Here is a 25,753-nt window from a genome sequence, read left to right as displayed (position 1 = left end):
ATATTTAAAGATTTGTCTACATATACCTGTAAAGCACTCAGATACCACAGAAGATCATTTTGCCTTTCCTCAATCTTCCTTCCAAAATACATCTTGGTTTTATTAACCCAGCTGCTGTCACCGCGCTCTCTGCCTCAGCCCCTGCCGGCCGCGCATGCTCAACTTACACCGCCCACCCGGCTGATTGACACCAGCCGCGGACCAATAGAAAGTGCAGGGGCGGGACAGGAACCCCCCGCCCCCGAAACCAGTCGGAGAGTTCGAGTGGCGTGACTTACCGCATTGACCAAGAGGGTCCCTCATTCGTCCTCCAGCTTCGCCCCCTCTTTCTATTGGTCCGGAGCCCCGTCAATTCCCCGGGCATTGTGAGCTGACAGGTGAAAGGTGGGAGCGGGTGACTGACGCCCCCACCCCCCCCCCCCCAGGGGGCGGGGTTTATAAATACAGAGCGCGGCCCCAAGCCTGAATGTTTCCCTTTTGAATGCTCCAATTGAACTTGCCTCCACCTCACTCTCAGGCAGTGCATTCCAGACCTGAACCACTCACTGCGTGAAAAAGGTTTTCCTCATGTTGCCATTGCTTTTTTTTTTGCTTTAAATCTGCCCCCTCTCGATTCTTTAAGGGAGTGGGAACAGTTTCTCTCCACAAACATTGTCCCGAGCCCACATGATATTGAATACTTTTGTCAAATTACCTCTCAGCCTTGTCTTCTTCAAGGAAAATAGCCCCAATCTATCACCATAATTGAAGTTCCTCATCCTGGAACCATTGTTTTCTGCAATCTCTCCAATGCTTTCACAACGTTCTTTAAATGCGGCGCCCAGAACTGGAAGCAATACTCCAGCTGAGGCCGAACTCGTGTCTTGTTCAAGTTCAACATAACATCCTTGCTCTTGTACTCTGTTCCCCTGCTAATAAAGTCAAGGATACTGTATGCTTTATTTGCCGTTCTCTCAACCTTCCTGCCACCTGCGCATATAGAGCAGTTTCTGAAGCACATGGGGTTGTGGGTAATCCGGCAGCCATTCGACATAAAGTCTCAGTGAATCTTTATTGAATCTGGGGAAGTGAAGATGAGATTCTGCTACCATATGAGTTGTAATATAATAAAGATGAAGTTCCATTTCCTACCTTCCACACATTGTGATAATGGAGTTGTTGAAAATCAATCTCAATCAATAAGTCTGTAACAGACCAAGACACTGTTGTTCTGCTCTGCTTTGCATTTTAATAGGAATTACCAGATGCTTGTGCCACTGTGTGCTTTTGCTGTGGACAATAACGCCATCAGTCTTTTCTGTTGATCTTGTGCAGAGAGGCTGGTGTAGATAGAAGGTACAGTCTGAGCAGGAGTGACAATGGAATATTCTTGTGTCATAGTTTAGTAAGATCTGATCAGTTTCCAAGTGAGTGCGTTTGTACAAATGTAACTCAAATAGACACAGCTTGTGTCATAGTTTAGTGAGATCAGATCACTTACCAAGTCTGTGAGTATTTATAAATGTGACTCAGATTGCATCACTGTGGCTTAGTTGATAGCACCCTTGTCTTTAAGTCATACGTTTTTGGGCTCAAGTCTCACTCCAGGCTTGAGCACAAAAATCAAGGCCGACACTGCAGTGCAGTGCTGAGGGAGTGCTGGCTTTCAGATCAGATGTTGAACCGAGGCCTGTCTGCCTCCGTAGAGCAAGGTACTGAGGACACAGTCTTGATACACTCGGACTTTTGTGTTCCGTGTCAGTGCGCCATTTTCCCACACTTTCTTGGCCAGTCTGGACATAGCAGCAGATGCCTTTCCCATGCGCTTGTTGATTTCTGCATCGAGAGACAGGTTACTGGTGATAGTTGAGCCTAGGGAGGCGAACTCTTGAACCACTTCCAGAGCGCGGCCGCCGATATTGATGGATGGAGCATTTCTGACGTCCTGTCCCATGATGTTCGTTTTCTTGAGACTGATGGTTAGGCCAAATTCATTGCACAATTCACTGCCTGCCATTTATGCTCACACTCTTTGCTTTTTGTCTGTTAGCCAATCCTCTATCCACGCTAATATATTAACCCAACACCGTGAGTCCTTATCTCTTGCCTATTAATCTTTTATGTGGCACCTTATCGAATGCCTTTTGAAAATCCAGGTATACATCATCTACTGATTCCACTTTATCTACCCTACTGGTTACATACTCAAAAAAATTCTACAAGATTTGTCAAATAGGATCTCTCTTCAGCAAAATCCAGATCTAACTAGTGATTCATCGAACCTCATTGCCTTTGTGCACTCTGCTTCGATTTATAAAGACAAGGATTGTGTCAGTTTTTCAGACTACTTTTTCACTTAAGAGCAATGCACTCAGTTCCATTGCCCCAATGCATAAGACACACTTCCCTGACCGGGAATCGAACCCGGGCCGCGGCGGTGAAAGCGCCGAATCCTAACCACTAGACCACCAGGGAAGAGGTGACAGATTGCTTAAAGATTTGTCCCACACTTTCTTGGCCAGTCTGGACATAGCAGCAGATGCCTTTCCCATGTGCTTGTTGATTTCTGCATCGAGAGACAGGTTACTGGTGATAGTTGAGCCTAGGTAGGTGAACTCTTGAACCACTTCCAGAACGAGGCCGCCGATATTGATGGATGGAGCATTTCTGACGTCCTGTCCCATGATGTTCGTTTTCTTGAGGCTGATGGCTAGGCCAAATTCATTGCACAATTCACTGCCTGCCATTTATGCTCACACTCTTTGCTTTTTGTCTGTTAGCCAATCCTCTATCCACGCTAATATATTAACCCAACACCATGAGTCCTTAGCTCTTGCCTATTAATCTTTTATGTGGTGCCTTATCGAGTGCCTTTTGAAAATCCAGGTATACAACATCTACTGATTCCACTTTATCTACCCTACTGGTTACATACTCAAAAAAATTCTACAAGATTTGTCAAACAGGATCTCTCTTCAGCAAAATCCAGATCTAACTAGTGATTCACAGAGGCTCATATAACCTCATTGCCTTTGTACCCTCTGCTTCGATTGAAAAAGACAAGGATTGTGTAGGCTTTTTGGACAGCTTTATCACTGAAGAGCAATGCACTCAGTTCCATTGCCCAATTGCATAAAACACACATCCCTGACCGGGAATCGAACCCGGGCCGCGGCGGTGAGAGCGCCAAATCCTAACCACTAGACCACCAGGGAAGAGTCGACAGTATATTTAAAGATTTGTCTACATATACCTGTAAAGCACTCAGATACCACAGAAGATCATTTTGCCTTTCCTCAATCTTCCTTCCAAAATACATCTTGGTTTTATTAACCCAGCTGCTGTCACCGCGCTCTCTGCCTCAGCCCCTGCCGGCCGCGCATGCTCAACTTACACCGCCCACCCGGCTGATTGACACCAGCCGCGGACCAATAGAAAGTGCAGGGGCGGGACAGGAACCCCCCGCCCCCGAAACCAGTCGGAGAGTTCGAGTGGCGTGACTTACCGCATTGACCAAGAGGGTCCCTCATTCGTCCTCCAGCTTCGCCCCCTCTTTCTATTGGTCCGGAGCCCCGTCAATTCCCCGGGCATTGTGAGCTGACAGGTGAAAGGTGGGAGCGGGTGACTGACGCCCCCACCCCCCCCCCCCCCCCCAGGGGGCGGGGTTTATAAATACAGAGCGCGGCCCCAAGCCTGAATGTTTCCCTTTTGAATGCTCCAATTGAACTTGCCTCCACCTCACTCTCAGGCAGTGCATTCCAGACCTGAACCACTCACTGCGTGAAAAAGGTTTTCCTCATGTTGCCATTGCTTTTTTTTTTGCTTTAAATCTGCCCCCTCTCGATTCTTTAAGGGAGTGGGAACAGTTTCTCTCCACAAACATTGTCCCGAGCCCACATGATATTGAATACTTTTGTCAAATTACCTCTCAGCCTTGTCTTCTTCAAGGAAAATAGCCCCAATCTATCACCATAATTGAAGTTCCTCATCCTGGAACCATTGTTTTCTGCAATCTCTCCAATGCTTTCACAACGTTCTTTAAATGCGGCGCCCAGAACTGGAAGCAATACTCCAGCTGAGGCCGAACTCGTGTCTTGTTCAAGTTCAACATAACATCCTTGCTCTTGTACTCTGTTCCCCTGCTAATAAAGTCAAGGATACTGTATGCTTTATTTGCCGTTCTCTCAACCTTCCTGCCACCTGCGCATATAGAGCAGTTTCTGAAGCACATGGGGTTGTGGGTAATCCGGCAGCCATTCGACATAAAGTCTCAGTGAATCTTTATTGAATCTGGGGAAGTGAAGATGAGATTCTGCTACCATATGAGTTGTAATATAATAAAGATGAAGTTCCATTTCCTACCTTCCACACATTGTGATAATGGAGTTGTTGAAAATCAATCTCAATCAATAAGTCTGTAACAGACCAAGACACTGTTGTTCTGCTCTGCTTTGCATTTTAATAGGAATTACCAGATGCTTGTGCCACTGTGTGCTTTTGCTGTGGACAATAACGCCATCAGTCTTTTCTGTTGATCTTGTGCAGAGAGGCTGGTGTAGATAGAAGGTACAGTCTGAGCAGGAGTGACAATGGAATATTCTTGTGTCATAGTTTAGTAAGATCTGATCAGTTTCCAAGTGAGTGCGTTTGTACAAATGTAACTCAAATAGACACAGCTTGTGTCATAGTTTAGTGAGATCAGATCACTTACCAAGTCTGTGAGTATTTATAAATGTGACTCAGATTGCATCACTGTGGCTTAGTTGATAGCACCCTTGTCTTTAAGTCATATGTTTTTGGGCTCAAGTCTCACTCCAGGCTTGAGCACAAAAATCAAGGCCGACACTGCAGTGCAGTGCTGAGGGAGTGCTGGCTTTCAGATCAGATGTTGAACCGAGGCCTGTCTGCCTCCGTAGAGCAAGGTACTGAGGACACAGTCTTGATACACTCGGACTTTTGTGTTCCGTGTCAGTGCGCCATTTTCCCACACTTTCTTGGCCAGTCTGGACATAGCAGCAGATGCCTTTCCCATGCGCTTGTTGATTTCTGCATCGAGAGACAGGTTACTGGTGATAGTTAAGCCTAGGTAGGCGAACTCTTGAACCACTTCCAGAGCGCGGCCGCCGATATTGATGGATGGAGCATTTCTGACGTCCTGTCCCATGATGTTCGTTTTCTTGAGACTGATGGTTAGGCCAAATTCATTGCACAATTCACTGCCTGCCATTTATGCTCACACTCTTTGCTTTTTGTCTGTTAGCCAATCCTCTATCCACGCTAATATATTAACCCAACACCGTGAGTCCTTATCTCTTGCCTATTAATCTTTTATGTGGCACCTTATCGAATGCCTTTTGAAAATCCAGGTATACATCATCTACTGATTCCACTTTATCTACCCTACTGGTTACATACTCAAAAAAATTCTACAAGATTTGTCAAATAGGATCTCTCTTCAGCAAAATCCAGATCTAACTAGTGATTCATCGAACCTCATTGCCTTTGTGCACTCTGCTTCGATTTATAAAGACAAGGATTGTGTCAGTTTTTCAGACTACTTTTTCACTTAAGAGCAATGCACTCAGTTCCATTGCCCCAATGCATAAGACACACTTCCCTGACCGGGAATCGAACCCGGGCCGCGGCGGAGAAAGCGCCGAATCCGAAAGCGGAGAATGATGGGGTATAGATTAAATTGTCCTTGACAGAGGACAAAGGATCGGCACAACATTGTGGGCCGAAGGGCCTGTTCTGTGCTGTATGTTCTATGTTCTAACCACTAGACCACCAGGGAAGAGGTGACAGTTTGCTTAAAGATTTGTCCCACACTTTCTTGGCCAGTCTGGACATAGCAGCAGATGCCTTTCCCATGTGCTTGTTGATTTCTGCATCGAGAGACAGGTTACTGGTGATAGTTGAGCCTAGGTAGGTGAACTCTTGAACCACTTCCAGAACGAGGCCGCCGATATTGATGGATGGAGCATTTCTGACGTCCTGTCCCATGATGTTCGTTTTCTTGAGGCTGATGGCTAGGCCAAATTCATTGCACAATTCACTGCCTGCCATTTATGCTCACACTCTTTGCTTTTTGTCTGTTAGCCAATCCTCTATCCACGCTAATATATTAACCCAACACCATGAGTCCTTAGCTCTTGCCTATTAATCTTTTATGTGGTGCCTTATCGAGTGCCTTTTGAAAATCCAGGTATACAACATCTACTGATTCCACTTTATCTACCCTACTGGTTACATACTCAAAAAAATTCTACAAGATTTGTCAAACAAGATCTCTCTTCAGCAAAATCCAGATCTAACTAGTGATTCACAGAGGCTCATATAACCTCATTGCCTTTGTACCCTCTGCTTCGATTGAAAAAGACAAGGATTGTGTAGGCTTTTTGGACAGCTTTATCACTGAAGAGCAATGCACTCAGTTCCATTGCCCAATTGCATAAAACACACTTCCCTGACCGGGAATCGAACCCGGGCCGCGGCGGTGAGAGCGCCAAATCCTAACCACTAGACCACCAGGGAAGAGTCGACAGTATATTTAAAGATTTGTCTACATATACCTGTAAAGCACTCAGATACCACAGAAGATCATTTTGCCTTTCCTCAATCTTCCTTCCAAAATACATCTTGGTTTTATTAACCCAGCTGCTGTCACCGCGCTCTCTGCCTCAGCCCCTGCCGGCCGCGCATGCTCAACTTACACCGCCCACCCGGCTGATTGACACCAGCCGCGGACCAATAGAAAGTGCAGGGGCGGGACAGGAACCCCCCGCCCCCGAAACCAGTCGGAGAGTTCGAGTGGCGTGACTTACCGCATTGACCAAGAGGGTCCCTCATTCGTCCTCCAGCTTCGCCCCCTCTTTCTATTGGTCCGGAGCCCCGTCAATTCCCCGGGCATTGTGAGCTGACAGGTGAAAGGTGGGAGCGGGTGACTGACGCCCCCACCCCCCCCCCCCCCAGGGGGCGGGGTTTATAAATACAGAGCGCGGCCCCAAGCCTGAATGTTTCCCTTTTGAATGCTCCAATTGAACTTGCCTCCACCTCACTCTCAGGCAGTGCATTCCAGACCTGAACCACTCACTGCGTGAAAAAGGTTTTCCTCATGTTGCCATTGCTTTTTTTTTTGCTTTAAATCTGCCCCCTCTCGATTCTTTAAGGGAGTGGGAACAGTTTCTCTCCACAAACATTGTCCCGAGCCCACATGATATTGAATACTTTTGTCAAATTACCTCTCAGCCTTGTCTTCTTCAAGGAAAATAGCCCCAATCTATCACCATAATTGAAGTTCCTCATCCTGGAACCATTGTTTTCTGCAATCTCTCCAATGCTTTCACAACGTTCTTTAAATGCGGCGCCCAGAACTGGAAGCAATACTCCAGCTGAGGCCGAACTCGTGTCTTGTTCAAGTTCAACATAACATCCTTGCTCTTGTACTCTGTTCCCCTGCTAATAAAGTCAAGGATACTGTATGCTTTATTTGCCGTTCTCTCAACCTTCCTGCCACCTGCGCATATAGAGCAGTTTCTGAAGCACATGGGGTTGTGGGTAATCCGGCAGCCATTCGACATAAAGTCTCAGTGAATCTTTATTGAATCTGGGGAAGTGAAGATGAGATTCTGCTACCATATGAGTTGTAATATAATAAAGATGAAGTTCCATTTCCTACCTTCCACACATTGTGATAATGGAGTTGTTGAAAATCAATCTCAATCAATAAGTCTGTAACAGACCAAGACACTGTTGTTCTGCTCTGCTTTGCATTTTAATAGGAATTACCAGATGCTTGTGCCACTGTGTGCTTTTGCTGTGGACAATAACGCCATCAGTCTTTTCTGTTGATCTTGTGCAGAGAGGCTGGTGTAGATAGAAGGTACAGTCTGAGCAGGAGTGACAATGGAATATTCTTGTGTCATAGTTTAGTAAGATCTGATCAGTTTCCAAGTGAGTGCGTTTGTACAAATGTAACTCAAATAGACACAGCTTGTGTCATAGTTTAGTGAGATCAGATCACTTACCAAGTCTGTGAGTATTTATAAATGTGACTCAGATTGCATCACTGTGGCTTAGTTGATAGCACCCTTGTCTTTAAGTCATACGTTTTTGGGCTCAAGTCTCACTCCAGGCTTGAGCACAAAAATCAAGGCCGACACTGCAGTGCAGTGCTGAGGGAGTGCTGGCTTTCAGATCAGATGTTGAACCGAGGCCTGTCTGCCTCCGTAGAGCAAGGTACTGAGGACACAGTCTTGATACACTCGGACTTTTGTGTTCCGTGTCAGTGCGCCATTTTCCCACACTTTCTTGGCCAGTCTGGACATAGCAGCAGATGCCTTTCCCATGCGCTTGTTGATTTCTGCATCGAGAGACAGGTTACTGGTGATAGTTGAGCCTAGGGAGGCGAACTCTTGAACCACTTCCAGAGCGCGGCCGCCGATATTGATGGATGGAGCATTTCTGACGTCCTGTCCCATGATGTTCGTTTTCTTGAGACTGATGGTTAGGCCAAATTCATTGCACAATTCACTGCCTGCCATTTATGCTCACACTCTTTGCTTTTTGTCTGTTAGCCAATCCTCTATCCACGCTAATATATTAACCCAACACCGTGAGTCCTTATCTCTTGCCTATTAATCTTTTATGTGGCACCTTATCGAATGCCTTTTGAAAATCCAGGTATACATCATCTACTGATTCCACTTTATCTACCCTACTGGTTACATACTCAAAAAAATTCTACAAGATTTGTCAAATAGGATCTCTCTTCAGCAAAATCCAGATCTAACTAGTGATTCATCGAACCTCATTGCCTTTGTGCACTCTGCTTCGATTTATAAAGACAAGGATTGTGTCAGTTTTTCAGACTACTTTTTCACTTAAGAGCAATGCACTCAGTTCCATTGCCCCAATGCATAAGACACACTTCCCTGACCGGGAATCGAACCCGGGCCGCGGCGGTGAAAGCGCCGAATCCTAACCACTAGACCACCAGGGAAGAGGTGACAGATTGCTTAAAGATTTGTCCCACACTTTCTTGGCCAGTCTGGACATAGCAGCAGATGCCTTTCCCATGTGCTTGTTGATTTCTGCATCGAGAGACAGGTTACTGGTGATAGTTGAGCCTAGGTAGGTGAACTCTTGAACCACTTCCAGAACGAGGCCGCCGATATTGATGGATGGAGCATTTCTGACGTCCTGTCCCATGATGTTCGTTTTCTTGAGGCTGATGGCTAGGCCAAATTCATTGCACAATTCACTGCCTGCCATTTATGCTCACACTCTTTGCTTTTTGTCTGTTAGCCAATCCTCTATCCACGCTAATATATTAACCCAACACCATGAGTCCTTAGCTCTTGCCTATTAATCTTTTATGTGGTGCCTTATCGAGTGCCTTTTGAAAATCCAGGTATACAACATCTACTGATTCCACTTTATCTACCCTACTGGTTACATACTCAAAAAAATTCTACAAGATTTGTCAAACAGGATCTCTCTTCAGCAAAATCCAGATCTAACTAGTGATTCACAGAGGCTCATATAACCTCATTGCCTTTGTACCCTCTGCTTCGATTGAAAAAGACAAGGATTGTGTAGGCTTTTTGGACAGCTTTATCACTGAAGAGCAATGCACTCAGTTCCATTGCCCAATTGCATAAAACACACTTCCCTGACCGGGAATCGAACCCGGGCCGCGGCGGTGAGAGCGCCAAATCCTAACCACTAGACCACCAGGGAAGAGTCGACAGTATATTTAAAGATTTGTCTACATATACCTGTAAAGCACTCAGATACCACAGAAGATCATTTTGCCTTTCCTCAATCTTCCTTCCAAAATACATCTTGGTTTTATTAACCCAGCTGCTGTCACCGCGCTCTCTGCCTCAGCCCCTGCCGGCCGCGCATGCTCAACTTACACCGCCCACCCGGCTGATTGACACCAGCCGCGGACCAATAGAAAGTGCAGGGGCGGGACAGGAACCCCCCGCCCCCGAAACCAGTCGGAGAGTTCGAGTGGCGTGACTTACCGCATTGACCAAGAGGGTCCCTCATTCGTCCTCCAGCTTCGCCCCCTCTTTCTATTGGTCCGGAGCCCCGTCAATTCCCCGGGCATTGTGAGCTGACAGGTGAAAGGTGGGAGCGGGTGACTGACGCCCCCACCCCCCCCCCCCCCCCAGGGGGCGGGGTTTATAAATACAGAGCGCGGCCCCAAGCCTGAATGTTTCCCTTTTGAATGCTCCAATTGAACTTGCCTCCACCTCACTCTCAGGCAGTGCATTCCAGACCTGAACCACTCACTGCGTGAAAAAGGTTTTCCTCATGTTGCCATTGCTTTTTTTTTTGCTTTAAATCTGCCCCCTCTCGATTCTTTAAGGGAGTGGGAACAGTTTCTCTCCACAAACATTGTCCCGAGCCCACATGATATTGAATACTTTTGTCAAATTACCTCTCAGCCTTGTCTTCTTCAAGGAAAATAGCCCCAATCTATCACCATAATTGAAGTTCCTCATCCTGGAACCATTGTTTTCTGCAATCTCTCCAATGCTTTCACAACGTTCTTTAAATGCGGCGCCCAGAACTGGAAGCAATACTCCAGCTGAGGCCGAACTCGTGTCTTGTTCAAGTTCAACATAACATCCTTGCTCTTGTACTCTGTTCCCCTGCTAATAAAGTCAAGGATACTGTATGCTTTATTTGCCGTTCTCTCAACCTTCCTGCCACCTGCGCATATAGAGCAGTTTCTGAAGCACATGGGGTTGTGGGTAATCCGGCAGCCATTCGACATAAAGTCTCAGTGAATCTTTATTGAATCTGGGGAAGTGAAGATGAGATTCTGCTACCATATGAGTTGTAATATAATAAAGATGAAGTTCCATTTCCTACCTTCCACACATTGTGATAATGGAGTTGTTGAAAATCAATCTCAATCAATAAGTCTGTAACAGACCAAGACACTGTTGTTCTGCTCTGCTTTGCATTTTAATAGGAATTACCAGATGCTTGTGCCACTGTGTGCTTTTGCTGTGGACAATAACGCCATCAGTCTTTTCTGTTGATCTTGTGCAGAGAGGCTGGTGTAGATAGAAGGTACAGTCTGAGCAGGAGTGACAATGGAATATTCTTGTGTCATAGTTTAGTAAGATCTGATCAGTTTCCAAGTGAGTGCGTTTGTACAAATGTAACTCAAATAGACACAGCTTGTGTCATAGTTTAGTGAGATCAGATCACTTACCAAGTCTGTGAGTATTTATAAATGTGACTCAGATTGCATCACTGTGGCTTAGTTGATAGCACCCTTGTCTTTAAGTCATATGTTTTTGGGCTCAAGTCTCACTCCAGGCTTGAGCACAAAAATCAAGGCCGACACTGCAGTGCAGTGCTGAGGGAGTGCTGGCTTTCAGATCAGATGTTGAACCGAGGCCTGTCTGCCTCCGTAGAGCAAGGTACTGAGGACACAGTCTTGATACACTCGGACTTTTGTGTTCCGTGTCAGTGCGCCATTTTCCCACACTTTCTTGGCCAGTCTGGACATAGCAGCAGATGCCTTTCCCATGCGCTTGTTGATTTCTGCATCGAGAGACAGGTTACTGGTGATAGTTAAGCCTAGGTAGGCGAACTCTTGAACCACTTCCAGAGCGCGGCCGCCGATATTGATGGATGGAGCATTTCTGACGTCCTGTCCCATGATGTTCGTTTTCTTGAGACTGATGGTTAGGCCAAATTCATTGCACAATTCACTGCCTGCCATTTATGCTCACACTCTTTGCTTTTTGTCTGTTAGCCAATCCTCTATCCACGCTAATATATTAACCCAACACCGTGAGTCCTTATCTCTTGCCTATTAATCTTTTATGTGGCACCTTATCGAATGCCTTTTGAAAATCCAGGTATACATCATCTACTGATTCCACTTTATCTACCCTACTGGTTACATACTCAAAAAAATTCTACAAGATTTGTCAAATAGGATCTCTCTTCAGCAAAATCCAGATCTAACTAGTGATTCATCGAACCTCATTGCCTTTGTGCACTCTGCTTCGATTTATAAAGACAAGGATTGTGTCAGTTTTTCAGACTACTTTTTCACTTAAGAGCAATGCACTCAGTTCCATTGCCCCAATGCATAAGACACACTTCCCTGACCGGGAATCGAACCCGGGCCGCGGCGGTGAAAGCGCCGAATCCTAACCACTAGACCACCAGGGAAGAGGTGACAGATTGCTTAAAGATTTGTCCCACACTTTCTTGGCCAGTCTGGACATAGCAGCAGATGCCTTTCACATGTGCTTGTTGATTTCTGCATCGAGAGACAGGTTACTGGTGATAGTTGAGCCTAGGTAGGTGAACTCTTGAACCACTTCCAGAACGAGGCCGCCGATATTGATGGATGGAGCATTTCTGACGTCCTGTCCCATGATGTTCGTTTTCTTGAGGCTGATGGCTAGGCCAAATTCATTGCACAATTCACTGCCTGCCATTTATGCTCACACTCTTTGCTTTTTGTCTGTTAGCCAATCCTCTATCCACGCTAATATATTAACCCAACACCATGAGTCCTTAGCTCTTGCCTATTAATCTTTTATGTGGTGCCTTATCGAGTGCCTTTTGAAAATCCAGGTATACAACATCTACTGATTCCACTTTATCTACCCTACTGGTTACATACTCAAAAAAATTCTACAAGATTTGTCAAACAGGATCTCTCTTCAGCAAAATCCAGATCTAACTAGTGATTCACAGAGGCTCATATAACCTCATTGCCTTTGTACCCTCTGCTTCGATTGAAAAAGACAAGGATTGTGTAGGCTTTTTGGACAGCTTTATCACTGAAGAGCAATGCACTCAGTTCCATTGCCCAATTGCATAAAACACACTTCCCTGACCGGGAATCGAACCCGGGCCGCGGCGGTGAGAGCGCCAAATCCTAACCACTAGACCACCAGGGAAGAGTCGACAGTATATTTAAAGATTTGTCTACATATACCTGTAAAGCACTCAGATACCACAGAAGATCATTTTGCCTTTCCTCAATCTTCCTTCCAAAATACATCTTGGTTTTATTAACCCAGCTGCTGTCACCGCGCTCTCTGCCTCAGCCCCTGCCGGCCGCGCATGCTCAACTTACACCGCCCACCCGGCTGATTGACACCAGCCGCGGACCAATAGAAAGTGCAGGGGCGGGACAGGAACCCCCCGCCCCCGAAACCAGTCGGAGAGTTCGAGTGGCGTGACTTACCGCATTGACCAAGAGGGTCCCTCATTCGTCCTCCAGCTTCGCCCCCTCTTTCTATTGGTCCGGAGCCCCGTCAATTCCCCGGGCATTGTGAGCTGACAGGTGAAAGGTGGGAGCGGGTGACTGACGCCCCCACCCCCCCCCCCCCCCCCAGGGGGCGGGGTTTATAAATACAGAGCGCGGCCCCAAGCCTGAATGTTTCCCTTTTGAATGCTCCAATTGAACTTGCCTCCACCTCACTCTCAGGCAGTGCATTCCAGACCTGAACCACTCACTGCGTGAAAAAGGTTTTCCTCATGTTGCCATTGCTTTTTTTTTTGCTTTAAATCTGCCCCCTCTCGATTCTTTAAGGGAGTGGGAACAGTTTCTCTCCACAAACATTGTCCCGAGCCCACATGATATTGAATACTTTTGTCAAATTACCTCTCAGCCTTGTCTTCTTCAAGGAAAATAGCCCCAATCTATCACCATAATTGAAGTTCCTCATCCTGGAACCATTGTTTTCTGCAATCTCTCCAATGCTTTCACAACGTTCTTTAAATGCGGCGCCCAGAACTGGAAGCAATACTCCAGCTGAGGCCGAACTCGTGTCTTGTTCAAGTTCAACATAACATCCTTGCTCTTGTACTCTGTTCCCCTGCTAATAAAGTCAAGGATACTGTATGCTTTATTTGCCGTTCTCTCAACCTTCCTGCCACCTGCGCATATAGAGCAGTTTCTGAAGCACATGGGGTTGTGGGTAATCCGGCAGCCATTCGACATAAAGTCTCAGTGAATCTTTATTGAATCTGGGGAAGTGAAGATGAGATTCTGCTACCATATGAGTTGTAATATAATAAAGATGAAGTTCCATTTCCTACCTTCCACACATTGTGATAATGGAGTTGTTGAAAATCAATCTCAATCAATAAGTCTGTAACAGACCAAGACACTGTTGTTCTGCTCTGCTTTGCATTTTAATAGGAATTACCAGATGCTTGTGCCACTGTGTGCTTTTGCTGTGGACAATAACGCCATCAGTCTTTTCTGTTGATCTTGTGCAGAGAGGCTGGTGTAGATAGAAGGTACAGTCTGAGCAGGAGTGACAATGGAATATTCTTGTGTCATAGTTTAGTAAGATCTGATCAGTTTCCAAGTGAGTGCGTTTGTACAAATGTAACTCAAATAGACACAGCTTGTGTCATAGTTTAGTGAGATCAGATCACTTACCAAGTCTGTGAGTATTTATAAATGTGACTCAGATTGCATCACTGTGGCTTAGTTGATAGCACCCTTGTCTTTAAGTCATATGTTTTTGGGCTCAAGTCTCACTCCAGGCTTGAGCACAAAAATCAAGGCCGACACTGCAATGCAGTGCTGAGGGAGTGCTGGCTTTCAGATCAGATGTTGAACCGAGGCCTGTCTGCCTCCGTAGAGCAAGGTACTGAGGACACAGTCTTGATACACTCGGACTTTTGTGTTCCGTGTCAGTGCGCCATTTTCCCACACTTTCTTGGCCAGTCTGGACATAGCAGCAGATGCCTTTCCCATGCGCTTGTTGATTTCTGCATCGAGAGACAGGTTACTGGTGATAGTTAAGCCTAGGTAGGCGAACTCTTGAACCACTTCCAGAGCGCGGCCGCCGATATTGATGGATGGAGCATTTCTGACGTCCTGTCCCATGATGTTCGTTTTCTTGAGACTGATGGTTAGGCCAAATTCATTGCACAATTCACTGCCTGCCATTTATGCTCACACTCTTTGCTTTTTGTCTGTTAGCCAATCCTCTATCCACGCTAATATATTAACCCAACACCGTGAGTCCTTATCTCTTGCCTATTAATCTTTTATGTGGCACCTTATCGAATGCCTTTTGAAAATCCAGGTATACATCATCTACTGATTCCACTTTATCTACCCTACTGGTTACATACTCAAAAAAATTCTACAAGATTTGTCAAATAGGATCTCTCTTCAGCAAAATCCAGATCTAACTAGTGATTCATCGAACCTCATTGCCTTTGTGCACTCTGCTTCGATTTATAAAGACAAGGATTGTGTCAGTTTTTCAGACTACTTTTTCACTTAAGAGCAATGCACTCAGTTCCATTGCCCCAATGCATAAGACACACTTCCCTGACCGGGAATCGAACCCGGGCCGCGGCGGTGAAAGCGCCGAATCCTAACCACTAGACCACCAGGGAAGAGGTGACAGTTTGTTTAAAGATTTGTCCCACACTTTCTTGGCCAGTCTGGACATAGCAGCAGATGCCTTTCCCATGTGCTTGTTGATTTCTGCATCGAGAGACAGGTTACTGGTGATAGTTGAGCCTAGGTAGGTGAACTCTTGAACCACTTCCAGAACGAGGCCGCCGATATTGATGGATGGAGCATTTCTGACGTCCTGTCCCATGATGTTCGTTTTCTTGAGGCTGATGGCTAGGCCAAATTCATTGCACAATTCACTGCCTGCCATTTATGCTCACACTCTTTGCTTTTTGTCTGTTAGCCAATCCTCTATCCACGCTAATATATTAACCCAACACCATGAGTCCTTAGCTCTTGCCTATTAATCTTTTATGTGGTGCCTTATCGAGTGCCTTTTGAAAATCCAGGTATACAACATCTACTGATTCCACTTTATCTACCCTACTGGTTACATACTCAAAATAATTCTACAAGATTTGTCAAACAGGATCTCTCTTCAGCAAAATCCAGATCTAACTAGTGATTCACAGAGGCTCATATAACCTCATTGCCTTTGTACCCTCTGCTTCGATTGAAAAAGACAAGGATTGTGTAGGCTTTTTGGACAGCTTTATCACTGAAGAGCAATGCACTCAGTTCCATTGCCCAATTGCATAAAACACACTTCCCTGACCGGGAATCGAACCCGGGCCGCGGCGGTGAGAGCGCCAAATCCTAACCACTAGACCACCAGGGAAGAGTCGACAGTATATTTAAAGATTTGTCTACATATACCTGTAAAGCACTCAGATACCACAGAAGATCATTTTGCCTTTCCTCAATCTTCCTTCCAAAATACATCTTGGTTTTATTAACCCAGCTGCTGTCACCGCGCTCTCTGCCTCAGCCCCTGCCGGCCGCGCATGCTCAACTTACACCGCCCACCCGGCTGATTGACACCAGCCGCGGACCAATAGAAAGTGCAGGGGCGGGACAGGAACCCCCCGCCCCCGAAACCAGTCGGAGAGTTCGAGTGGCGTGACTTACCGCATTGACCAAGAGGGTCCCTCATTCGTCCTCCAGCTTCGCCCCCTCTTTCTATTGGTCCGGAGCCCCGTCAATTCCCCGGGCATTGTGAGCTGACAGGTGAAAGGTGGGAGCGGGTGACTGACGCCCCCACCCCCCCCCCCCCCCCCCAGGGGGCGGGGTTTATAAATACAGAGCGCGGCCCCAAGCCTGAATGTTTCCCTTTTGAATGCTCCAATTGAACTTGCCTCCACCTCACTCTCAGGCAGTGCATTCCAGACCTGAACCACTCACTGCGTGAAAAAGGTTTTCCTCATGTTGCCATTGCTTTTTTTTTTGCTTTAAATCTGCCCCCTCTCGATTCTTTAAGGGAGTGGGAACAGTTTCTCTCCACAAACATTGTCCCGAGCCCACATGATATTGAATACTTTTGTCAAATTACCTCTCAGCCTTGTCTTCTTCAAGGAAAATAGCCCCAATCTATCACCATAATTGAAGTTCCTCATCCTGGAACCATTGTTTTCTGCAATCTCTCCAATGCTTTCACAACGTTCTTTAAATGCGGCGCCCAGAACTGGAAGCAATACTCCAGCTGAGGCCGAACTCGTGTCTTGTTCAAGTTCAACATAACATCCTTGCTCTTGTACTCTGTTCCCCTGCTAATAAAGTCAAGGATACTGTATGCTTTATTTGCCGTTCTCTCAACCTTCCTGCCACCTGCGCATATAGAGCAGTTTCTGAAGCACATGGGGTTGTGGGTAATCCGGCAGCCATTCGACATAAAGTCTCAGTGAATCTTTATTGAATCTGGGGAAGTGAAGATGAGATTCTGCTACCATATGAGTTGTAATATAATAAAGATGAAGTTCCATTTCCTACCTTCCACACATTGTGATAATGGAGTTGTTGAAAATCAATCTCAATCAATAAGTCTGTAACAGACCAAGACACTGTTGTTCTGCTCTGCTTTGCATTTTAATAGGAATTACCAGATGCTTGTGCCACTGTGTGCTTTTGCTGTGGACAATAACGCCATCAGTCTTTTCTGTTGATCTTGTGCAGAGAGGCTGGTGTAGATAGAAGGTACAGTCTGAGCAGGAGTGACAATGGAATATTCTTGTGTCATAGTTTAGTAAGATCTGATCAGTTTCCAAGTGAGTGCGTTTGTACAAATGTAACTCAAATAGACACAGCTTGTGTCATAGTTTAGTGAGATCAGATCACTTACCAAGTCTGTGAGTATTTATAAATGTGACTCAGATTGCATCACTGTGGCTTAGTTGATAGCACCCTTGTCTTTAAGTCATATGTTTTTGGGCTCAAGTCTCACTCCAGGCTTGAGCACAAAAATCAAGGCCGACACTGCAGTGCAGTGCTGAGGGAGTGCTGGCTTTCAGATCAGATGTTGAACCGAGGCCTGTCTGCCTCCGTAGAGCAAGGTACTGAGGACACAGTCTTGATACACTCGGACTTTTGTGTTCCGTGTCAGTGCGCCATTTTCCCACACTTTCTTGGCCAGTCTGGACATAGCAGCAGATGCCTTTCCCATGCGCTTGTTGATTTCTGCATCGAGAGACAGGTTACTGGTGATAGTTAAGCCTAGGTAGGCGAGCTCTTGAACCACTTCCAGAGCGCGGCCGCCGATATTGATGGATGGAGCATTTCTGACGTCCTGTCCCATGATGTTCGTTTTCTTGAGACTGATGGTTAGGCCAAATTCATTGCACAATTCACTGCCTGCCATTTATGCTCACACTCTTTGCTTTTTGTCTGTTAGCCAATCCTCTATCCACGCTAATATATTAACCCAACACCGTGAGTCCTTATCTCTTGCCTATTAATCTTTTATGTGGCACCTTATCGAATGCCTTTTGAAAATCCAGGTATACATCATCTACTGATTCCACTTTATCTACCCTACTGGTTACATACTCAAAAAAATTCTACAAGATTTGTCAAATAGGATCTCTCTTCAGCAAAATCCAGATCTAACTAGTGATTCATCGAACCTCATTGCCTTTGTGCACTCTGCTTCGATTTATAAAGACAAGGATTGTGTCAGTTTTTCAGACTACTTTTTCACTTAAGAGCAATGCACTCAGTTCCATTGCCCCAATGCATAAGACACACTTCCCTGACCGGGAATCGAACCCGGGCCGCGGCGGAGAAAGCGCCGAATCCGAAAGCGGAGAATGATGGGGTATAGATTAAATTGTCCTTGACAGAGGACAAAGGATCGGCACAACATTGTGGGCCGAAGGGCCTGTTCTGTGCTGTATGTTCTATGTTCTAACCACTAGACCACCAGGGAAGAGGTGACAGTTTGCTTAAAGATTTGTCCCACACTTTCTTGGCCAGTCTGGACATAGCAGCAGATGCCTTTCCCATGTGCTTGTTGATTTCTGCATCGAGAGACAGGTTACTGGTGATAGTTGAGCCTAGGTAGGTGAACTCTTGAACCACTTCCAGAACGAGGCCGCCGATATTGATGGATGGAGCATTTCTGACGTCCTGTCCCATGATGTTCGTTTTCTTGAGGCTGATGGCTAGGCCAAATTCATTGCACAATTCACTGCCTGCCATTTATGCTCACACTCTTTGCTTTTTGTCTGTTAGCCAATCCTCTATCCACGCTAATATATTAACCCAACACCATGAGTCCTTAGCTCTTGCCTATTAATCTTTTATGTGGTGCCTTATCGAGTGCCTTTTGAAAATCCAGGTATACAACATCTACTGATTCCACTTTATCTACCCTACTGGTTACATACTCAAAAAAATTCTACAAGATTTGTCAAACAGGATCTCTCTTCAGCAAAATCCAGATCTAACTAGTGATTCACAGAGGCTCATATAACCTCATTGCCTTTGTACCCTCTGCTTCGATTGAAAAAGACAAGGATTGTGTAGGCTTTTTGGACAGCTTTATCACTGAAGAGCAATGCACTCAGTTCCATTGCCCAATTGCATAAAACACACTTCCCTGACCGGGAATCGAACCCGGGCCGCGGCGGTGAGAGCGCCAAATCCTAACCACTAGACCACCAGGGAAGAGTCGACAGTATATTTAAAGATTTGTCTACATATACCTGTAAAGCACTCAGATACCACAGAAGATCATTTTGCCTTTCCTCAATCTTCCTTCCAAAATACATCTTGGTTTTATTAACCCAGCTGCTGTCACCGCGCTCTCTGCCTCAGCCCCTGCCGGCCGCGCATGCTCAACTTACACCGCCCACCCGGCTGATTGACACCAGCCGCGGACCAATAGAAAGTGCAGGGGCGGGACAGGAACCCCCCGCCCCCGAAACCAGTCGGAGAGTTCGAGTGGCGTGACTTACCGCATTGACCAAGAGGGTCCCTCATTCGTCCTCCAGCTTCGCCCCCTCTTTCTATTGGTCCGGAGCCCCGTCAATTCCCCGGGCATTGTGAGCTGACAGGTGAAAGGTGGGAGCGGGTGACTGACGCCCCCACCCCCCCCCACCCCCCAGGGGGCGGGGTTTATAAATACAGAGCGCGGCCCCAAGCCTGAATGTTTCCCTTTTGAATGCTCCAATTGAACTTGCCTCCACCTCACTCTCAGGCAGTGCATTCCAGACCTGAACCACTCACTGCGTGAAAAAGGTTTTCCTCATGTTGCCATTGCTTTTTTTTTTGCTTTAAATCTGCCCCCTCTCGATTCTTTAAGGGAGTGGGAACAGTTTCTCTCCACAAACATTGTCCCGAGCCCACATGATATTGAATACTTTTGTCAAATTACCTCTCAGCCTTGTCTTCTTCAAGGAAAATAGCCCCAATCTATCACCATAATTGAAGTTCCTCATCCTGGAACCATTGTTTTCTGCAATCTCTCCAATGCTTTCACAACGTTCTTTAAATGCGGCGCCCAGAACTGGAAGCAATACTCCAGCTGAGGCCGAACTCGTGTCTTGTTCAAGTTCAACATAACATCCTTGCTCTTGTACTCTGTTCCCCTGCTAATAAAGTCAAGGATACTGTATGCTTTATTTGCCGTTCTCTCAACCTTCCTGCCACCTGCGCATATAGAGCAGTTTCTGAAGCACATGGGGTTGTGGGTAATCCGGCAGCCATTCGACATAAAGTCTCAGTGAATCTTTATTGAATCTGGGGAAGTGAAGATGAGATTCTGCTACCATATGAGTTGTAATATAATAAAGATGAAGTTCCATTTCCTACCTTCCACACATTGTGATAATGGAGTTGTTGAAAATCAATCTCAATCAATAAGTCTGTAACAGACCAAGACACTGTTGTTCTGCTCTGCTTTGCATTTTAATAGGAATTACCAGATGCTTGTGCCACTGTGTGCTTTTGCTGTGGACAATAACGCCATCAGTCTTTTCTGTTGATCTTGTGCAGAGAGGCTGGTGTAGATAGAAGGTACAGTCTGAGCAGGAGTGACAATGGAATATTCTTGTGTCATAGTTTAGTAAGATCTGATCAGTTTCCAAGTGAGTGCGTTTGTACAAATGTAACTCAAATAGACACAGCTTGTGTCATAGTTTAGTGAGATCAGATCACTTACCAAGTCTGTGAGTATTTATAAATGTGACTCAGATTGCATCACTGTGGCTTAGTTGATAGCACCCTTGTCTTTAAGTCATACGTTTTTGGGCTCAAGTCTCACTCCAGGCTTGAGCACAAAAATCAAGGCCGACACTGCAGTGCAGTGCTGAGGGAGTGCTGGCTTTCAGATCAGATGTTGAACCGAGGCCTGTCTGCCTCCGTAGAGCAAGGTACTGAGGACACAGTCTTGATACACTCGGACTTTTGTGTTCCGTGTCAGTGCGCCATTTTCCCACACTTTCTTGGCCAGTCTGGACATAGCAGCAGATGCCTTTCCCATGCGCTTGTTGATTTCTGCATCGAGAGACAGGTTACTGGTGATAGTTGAGCCTAGGGAGGCGAACTCTTGAACCACTTCCAGAGCGCGGCCGCCGATATTGATGGATGGAGCATTTCTGACGTCCTGTCCCATGATGTTCGTTTTCTTGAGACTGATGGTTAGGCCAAATTCATTGCACAATTCACTGCCTGCCATTTATGCTCACACTCTTTGCTTTTTGTCTGTTAGCCAATCCTCTATCCACGCTAATATATTAACCCAACACCGTGAGTCCTTATCTCTTGCCTATTAATCTTTTATGTGGCACCTTATCGAATGCCTTTTGAAAATCCAGGTATACATCATCTACTGATTCCACTTTATCTACCCTACTGGTTACATACTCAAAAAAATTCTACAAGATTTGTCAAATAGGATCTCTCTTCAGCAAAATCCAGATCTAACTAGTGATTCATAGAACCTCATTGCCTTTGTGCACTCTGCTTCGATTTATAAAGACAAGGATTGTGTCAGTTTTTCAGACTACTTTTTCACTTAAGAGCAATGCACTCAGTTCCATTGCCCCAATGCATAAGACACACTTCCCTGACTGGGAATCGAACCCGGGCCGCGGCGGTGAAAGCGCCGAATCCTAACCACTAGACCACCAGGGAAGAGGTGACAGTTTGCTTAAAGATTTGTCCCACACTTTCTTGGCCAGTCTGGACATAGCAGCAGATGCCTTTCCCATGTGCTTGTTGATTTCTGCATCGAGAGACAGGTTACTGGTGATAGTTGAGCCTAGGGAGGTGAACTCTTGAACCACTTCCAGAACGAGGCCGCCGATATTGATGGATGGAGCATTTCTGACGTCCTGTCCCATGATGTTCGTTTTCTTGAGGCTGATGGCTAGGCCAAATTCATTGCACAATTCACTGCCTGCCATTTATGCTCACACTCTTTGCTTTTTGTCTGTTAGCCAATCCTCTATCCACGCTAATATATTAACCCAACACCATGAGTCCTTAGCTCTTGCCTATTAATCTTTTATGTGGTGCCTTATCGAGTGCCTTTTGAAAATCCAGGTCTACAACATCTACTGATTCCACTTTATCTGCCCTACTGGTTACATACTCTAAAAAATTCTAATAAATTTGTCAAACAGGATCTCTCTTCAGCAAAATCCAGATCTAACTAGTGATTCGTAGAGGTTCATATAACCTCATTGCTTTTGTACCCTCTGCTTCGATTTATAAAGACAAGGATTGTGTAGGTTTTTCAGACAGCTTTATTACTTGAGAGCAATGCACTCAGTTCCATTGCCCCAATGCATAAAACACACTTCTCTGACCGGGAATCGAACCCGGGCCGCGGCGGTGAAAGCGCCTAATCATTACCACTAGACCACCAGGGATGAGGCAAAAATATGCTTAAAGATTTGTCTACATATACCTGTAAAGCACTCTGATCCCACAGTTTGTTATTTTGTTTTTCCTCAATCTTCCTTCCATATCCATCTTGGTTTTATTCACCCAGCTGCTGTCACCGCTCTCTCTGCCTCAGCTCACACCGCCCACCCGGATGATTGACACCTACCGCGGACCAATAGAAAGTGCAGGGGCGGGACAGGAAACCCCCCCCCCCGCCCCCGAAACCAGTCGGAGAGTTCGAGTCAATCCCCCGGGCATTGTGAGCTGACAGGTGAAAGGTCGCTGGTGGGAGCGGGTGACTGACCCAGGGGGCGGGGTTTATATATAGAGAGCGCGGCCAAACATTGTGCCAGGAGTCATTGGAATAGTCAAGTCTTGAGGTAGCAAAGCCTCCCGGCACCCGGATACTGGAAGCTTTGATGGGCCCGGCGTGCCCCAACCCCAAAGCGCCACACGTAACGTCGTGGCCAGCGCATCCCAGCTCCGGGACACCAAGAGCAAAGACACGTCTGGCACACCTTCGCTCCGGGAAGCCGGGAGCAGTGATGTTTTCGATGAGGAACAGATGGAAGCAGCAGAGGACAATCCAATCTTTGCTGCCTACAAGACCCCCCCCCCCTGATGTCACCCCAGTGGAACAAACCCTGCATGAAAAACCAAGATGGGTTTCTGAGCCCAACCAACGTGAAACTGCTTGCGCACACGATGGGTATGCAGGAGCATCCCGAAGGACTGGTATGGGAAGCAACAACTAACTTTAAAAAATGGGTGTAAGAATTGCTTCCATTAATGTGCGTAGCATTAAATCTACTATGCGATGTGTTTCAACCTTGGATTACCTCGCCAAGATCAAAGCTGACCTACTGTTTCTGCAGGAGTGTGGAATACCACACCTCAGCACCTACAGGCAGTGGTCGCGATGGTGGTCCCACGGGCCATCGATCTGGTCGGGGGTTAATGATTGCCGTTCCTCCAGCCTGGGTATTCTGCTGCGGGGAGATATCTTCACCATCTCCGAAGTTAAGGAGGTGGTGGACGGTCACCTCCTCGTAGCAGACGTGATGTACAACAACACTCCGCTCCGGTTGATCAACGTGTACGCCCTAGTACAACGCAGCGAGCGGCTGATCGTCTTCCAGCAGCTCCCACTGCTGCTGGCGACGTCCAGGCCGGTCATCCTAGGCGGTGATTTCAACTGCATCATCGATGTGGCTGGACGATCCATCAGTGACGACAGCAAACTGGACGCTCCATCCAGATTCCTAATAGAAACAGTTAAAGATGCCAAACTGCACGACGTCTTCAGCAAACCTGCAGACGGAGCGCAGCGCAGATACACATGGTCAAGATCGGACGGGTCTGCCCGTTCCAGGATTGACTTCCTGTTTGTGTCCCGTGCTATCACGGTCGGATCCATCGACGTCAAGCCGGTGTTCTTCTCCGACCACTGCCTCTTACTGGCCGACTGTCACTTACAGGATGACCAGCGGGTTGGCAGGGGGACATGGAAGCTCAATGCTGCACTGCTGACCCCAGAGAACGTTGAGGAACTCAAAAGGGATTACAAAGGTTGGAGGACCGTGAAACCCCTCTTTGAGTCTCCAGTTCACTGGTGGGAAGCGATTAAGGAGAACATCAAGAGGTTCTTCGTCCACAAAGGTGTTCAGAAGGCGAGAGAGAGACAGAGGGAAATGTCCCGACTCCAAAAAAGTATGCAAAATCTGCTCCGGTTGCAGTCAGGGTCGAGGTCAAGGAGGATCTCCAAGAGGTGAAGAGCCAGCAGGCCTCGCTCTTTGCCAAGGTGGCCTCCAAGATCATCTTCCGGTCCAGAGTCCGCTCCATCGAGCAGGATGAGACGTGCTCGCGTTACTTCTTCCAAAAGGTACACAGAGAGAGCTCTGTTATCAGCCTGAAGGAAGAGAATGGCTCGGTAATGTCTTCGCAGTCCAACATACTAAGGATCAGCAAATCCTTTTATGCTGGGCTGTATGACGTGAAGCCCACAGACAGCAGAGCCTCCCAGTCCTTCCTGTCATCTATCACAGAGGTGTTAGATGACAGCATGAGGGAGAGACTGGACAAGCCGCTAACTCTGGACGAGCTGACAAAGGCCGTCGAGTCCTTCGAGACGAGTAAAACTCCCGGAAGCGACGGCTTACCGGTCGAGTTGTATTCGGCCCTGTGGGACTGGGTCGGCCCGGACCTGCTGGAAGTATACGAGAGTATGCTCCTGGCCGGCAGCATGTCAGAATCCATGAGGAAAGGCATCATCACCCTCATCTACAAGCGGAAGGGGGAGAGGGCAGAAATCAGAAATTGGCGGCCCATCTCACTGCTTAATGTTGACTACAAGATTCTGTCCAAAGTCATAGCCAGTCGAGTCAAGTCTGCTCTGGAGTTGGTGATTCACCCCGATCAGACCTGTACTGTACCCGGCAGGAAGATCTCTGATAGTCTTGCGCTACTCAGGGATACGATCGCCTACGTGCGGGACAGGAGGGTGGACACCTGCCTCATCAGCCTGGACCAGGAGAAGGCTTTTGACAGGATATCGCACACCTACATGATGGACGTGCTTTCCAAAATGGGGTTTGGGGAGGGAATCTGCAATTGGATCAAACTGCTCTACACGAACATCAGTAGTGCAATCTCAATCAATGGGTGGGACTCGGAAAGTTTCCCGATCCAATTTGGAGTCAGACAGGGCTGTCCTCTCTCCCCGGTCTTGTTTGTTTGCTGTATTGAACCCTTTGCTGAGTCTATTAGGAAGGATGCGAGCATAAGAGGGGTGACAATCCCAGGCAGCTGAGGCACTCAGGTTAAAACCTCCCTGTACATGGATGACGTCGCCGTCTTCTGTTTGGATCCGCTGTCCGTGCGCAGACTGATGAGCATTTGCGACCAGTTCGAACTGGCCTTGGGAGCCAAAGTTAGCCACGGCAAGAGCGAGGCCATGTTCTTTGGGAACTGGGCTGACCGATCCTTTGTCCCCTTCACCGTTAGGTCAGACATCCTGAAGGTGCTGGGGATATGGTTCGGAAGGGCCGGGGCGTGCACCAAAACCTGGGA

General features: G+C 46.8%; 12 non-coding genes across 12 annotated transcripts; all 12 read right to left on the bottom strand.

The window, feature by feature from the left end:
• Positions 1 to 2,382: 2,382 nt before the first annotated feature.
• Positions 2,383 to 2,454, bottom strand: trnae-uuc (transfer RNA glutamic acid (anticodon UUC)). The gene has a single exon. It is a non-coding gene; the product is annotated as a tRNA-Glu (tRNA).
• Positions 2,455 to 3,122: 668 nt separating this feature from the next.
• trnae-cuc (transfer RNA glutamic acid (anticodon CUC)) lies at positions 3,123 to 3,194 on the bottom strand. Its single transcript has one exon. It is a non-coding gene; the product is annotated as a tRNA-Glu (tRNA).
• A 3,247-nt stretch (positions 3,195 to 6,441) lies between these two features.
• Positions 6,442 to 6,513, bottom strand: trnae-cuc (transfer RNA glutamic acid (anticodon CUC)). The gene has a single exon. It is a non-coding gene; the product is annotated as a tRNA-Glu (tRNA).
• Positions 6,514 to 8,908: 2,395 nt separating this feature from the next.
• trnae-uuc (transfer RNA glutamic acid (anticodon UUC)) lies at positions 8,909 to 8,980 on the bottom strand. Its single transcript has one exon. It is a non-coding gene; the product is annotated as a tRNA-Glu (tRNA).
• Positions 8,981 to 9,648: 668 nt separating this feature from the next.
• trnae-cuc (transfer RNA glutamic acid (anticodon CUC)) lies at positions 9,649 to 9,720 on the bottom strand. The gene has a single exon. It is a non-coding gene; the product is annotated as a tRNA-Glu (tRNA).
• A 2,397-nt stretch (positions 9,721 to 12,117) lies between these two features.
• trnae-uuc (transfer RNA glutamic acid (anticodon UUC)) lies at positions 12,118 to 12,189 on the bottom strand. The gene has a single exon. It is a non-coding gene; the product is annotated as a tRNA-Glu (tRNA).
• A 668-nt stretch (positions 12,190 to 12,857) lies between these two features.
• On the bottom strand, positions 12,858 to 12,929 carry trnae-cuc (transfer RNA glutamic acid (anticodon CUC)). Its single transcript has one exon. It is a non-coding gene; the product is annotated as a tRNA-Glu (tRNA).
• Positions 12,930 to 15,327: 2,398 nt separating this feature from the next.
• On the bottom strand, positions 15,328 to 15,399 carry trnae-uuc (transfer RNA glutamic acid (anticodon UUC)). Its single transcript has one exon. It is a non-coding gene; the product is annotated as a tRNA-Glu (tRNA).
• Positions 15,400 to 16,067: 668 nt separating this feature from the next.
• trnae-cuc (transfer RNA glutamic acid (anticodon CUC)) lies at positions 16,068 to 16,139 on the bottom strand. The gene has a single exon. It is a non-coding gene; the product is annotated as a tRNA-Glu (tRNA).
• Positions 16,140 to 19,387: 3,248 nt separating this feature from the next.
• trnae-cuc (transfer RNA glutamic acid (anticodon CUC)) lies at positions 19,388 to 19,459 on the bottom strand. The gene has a single exon. It is a non-coding gene; the product is annotated as a tRNA-Glu (tRNA).
• Positions 19,460 to 21,856: 2,397 nt separating this feature from the next.
• trnae-uuc (transfer RNA glutamic acid (anticodon UUC)) lies at positions 21,857 to 21,928 on the bottom strand. The gene has a single exon. It is a non-coding gene; the product is annotated as a tRNA-Glu (tRNA).
• A 668-nt stretch (positions 21,929 to 22,596) lies between these two features.
• trnae-uuc (transfer RNA glutamic acid (anticodon UUC)) lies at positions 22,597 to 22,668 on the bottom strand. Its single transcript has one exon. It is a non-coding gene; the product is annotated as a tRNA-Glu (tRNA).
• Between the last annotated feature and the right edge of the window lie 3,085 nt (positions 22,669 to 25,753).

This window comes from Heterodontus francisci, chromosome 34 (assembly GCF_036365525.1).
Source record: "Heterodontus francisci isolate sHetFra1 chromosome 34, sHetFra1.hap1, whole genome shotgun sequence".
NCBI lineage: Eukaryota > Metazoa > Chordata > Chondrichthyes > Heterodontiformes > Heterodontidae > Heterodontus > Heterodontus francisci.
This window is presented reverse-complemented; position numbering and strand designations above follow the sequence as displayed.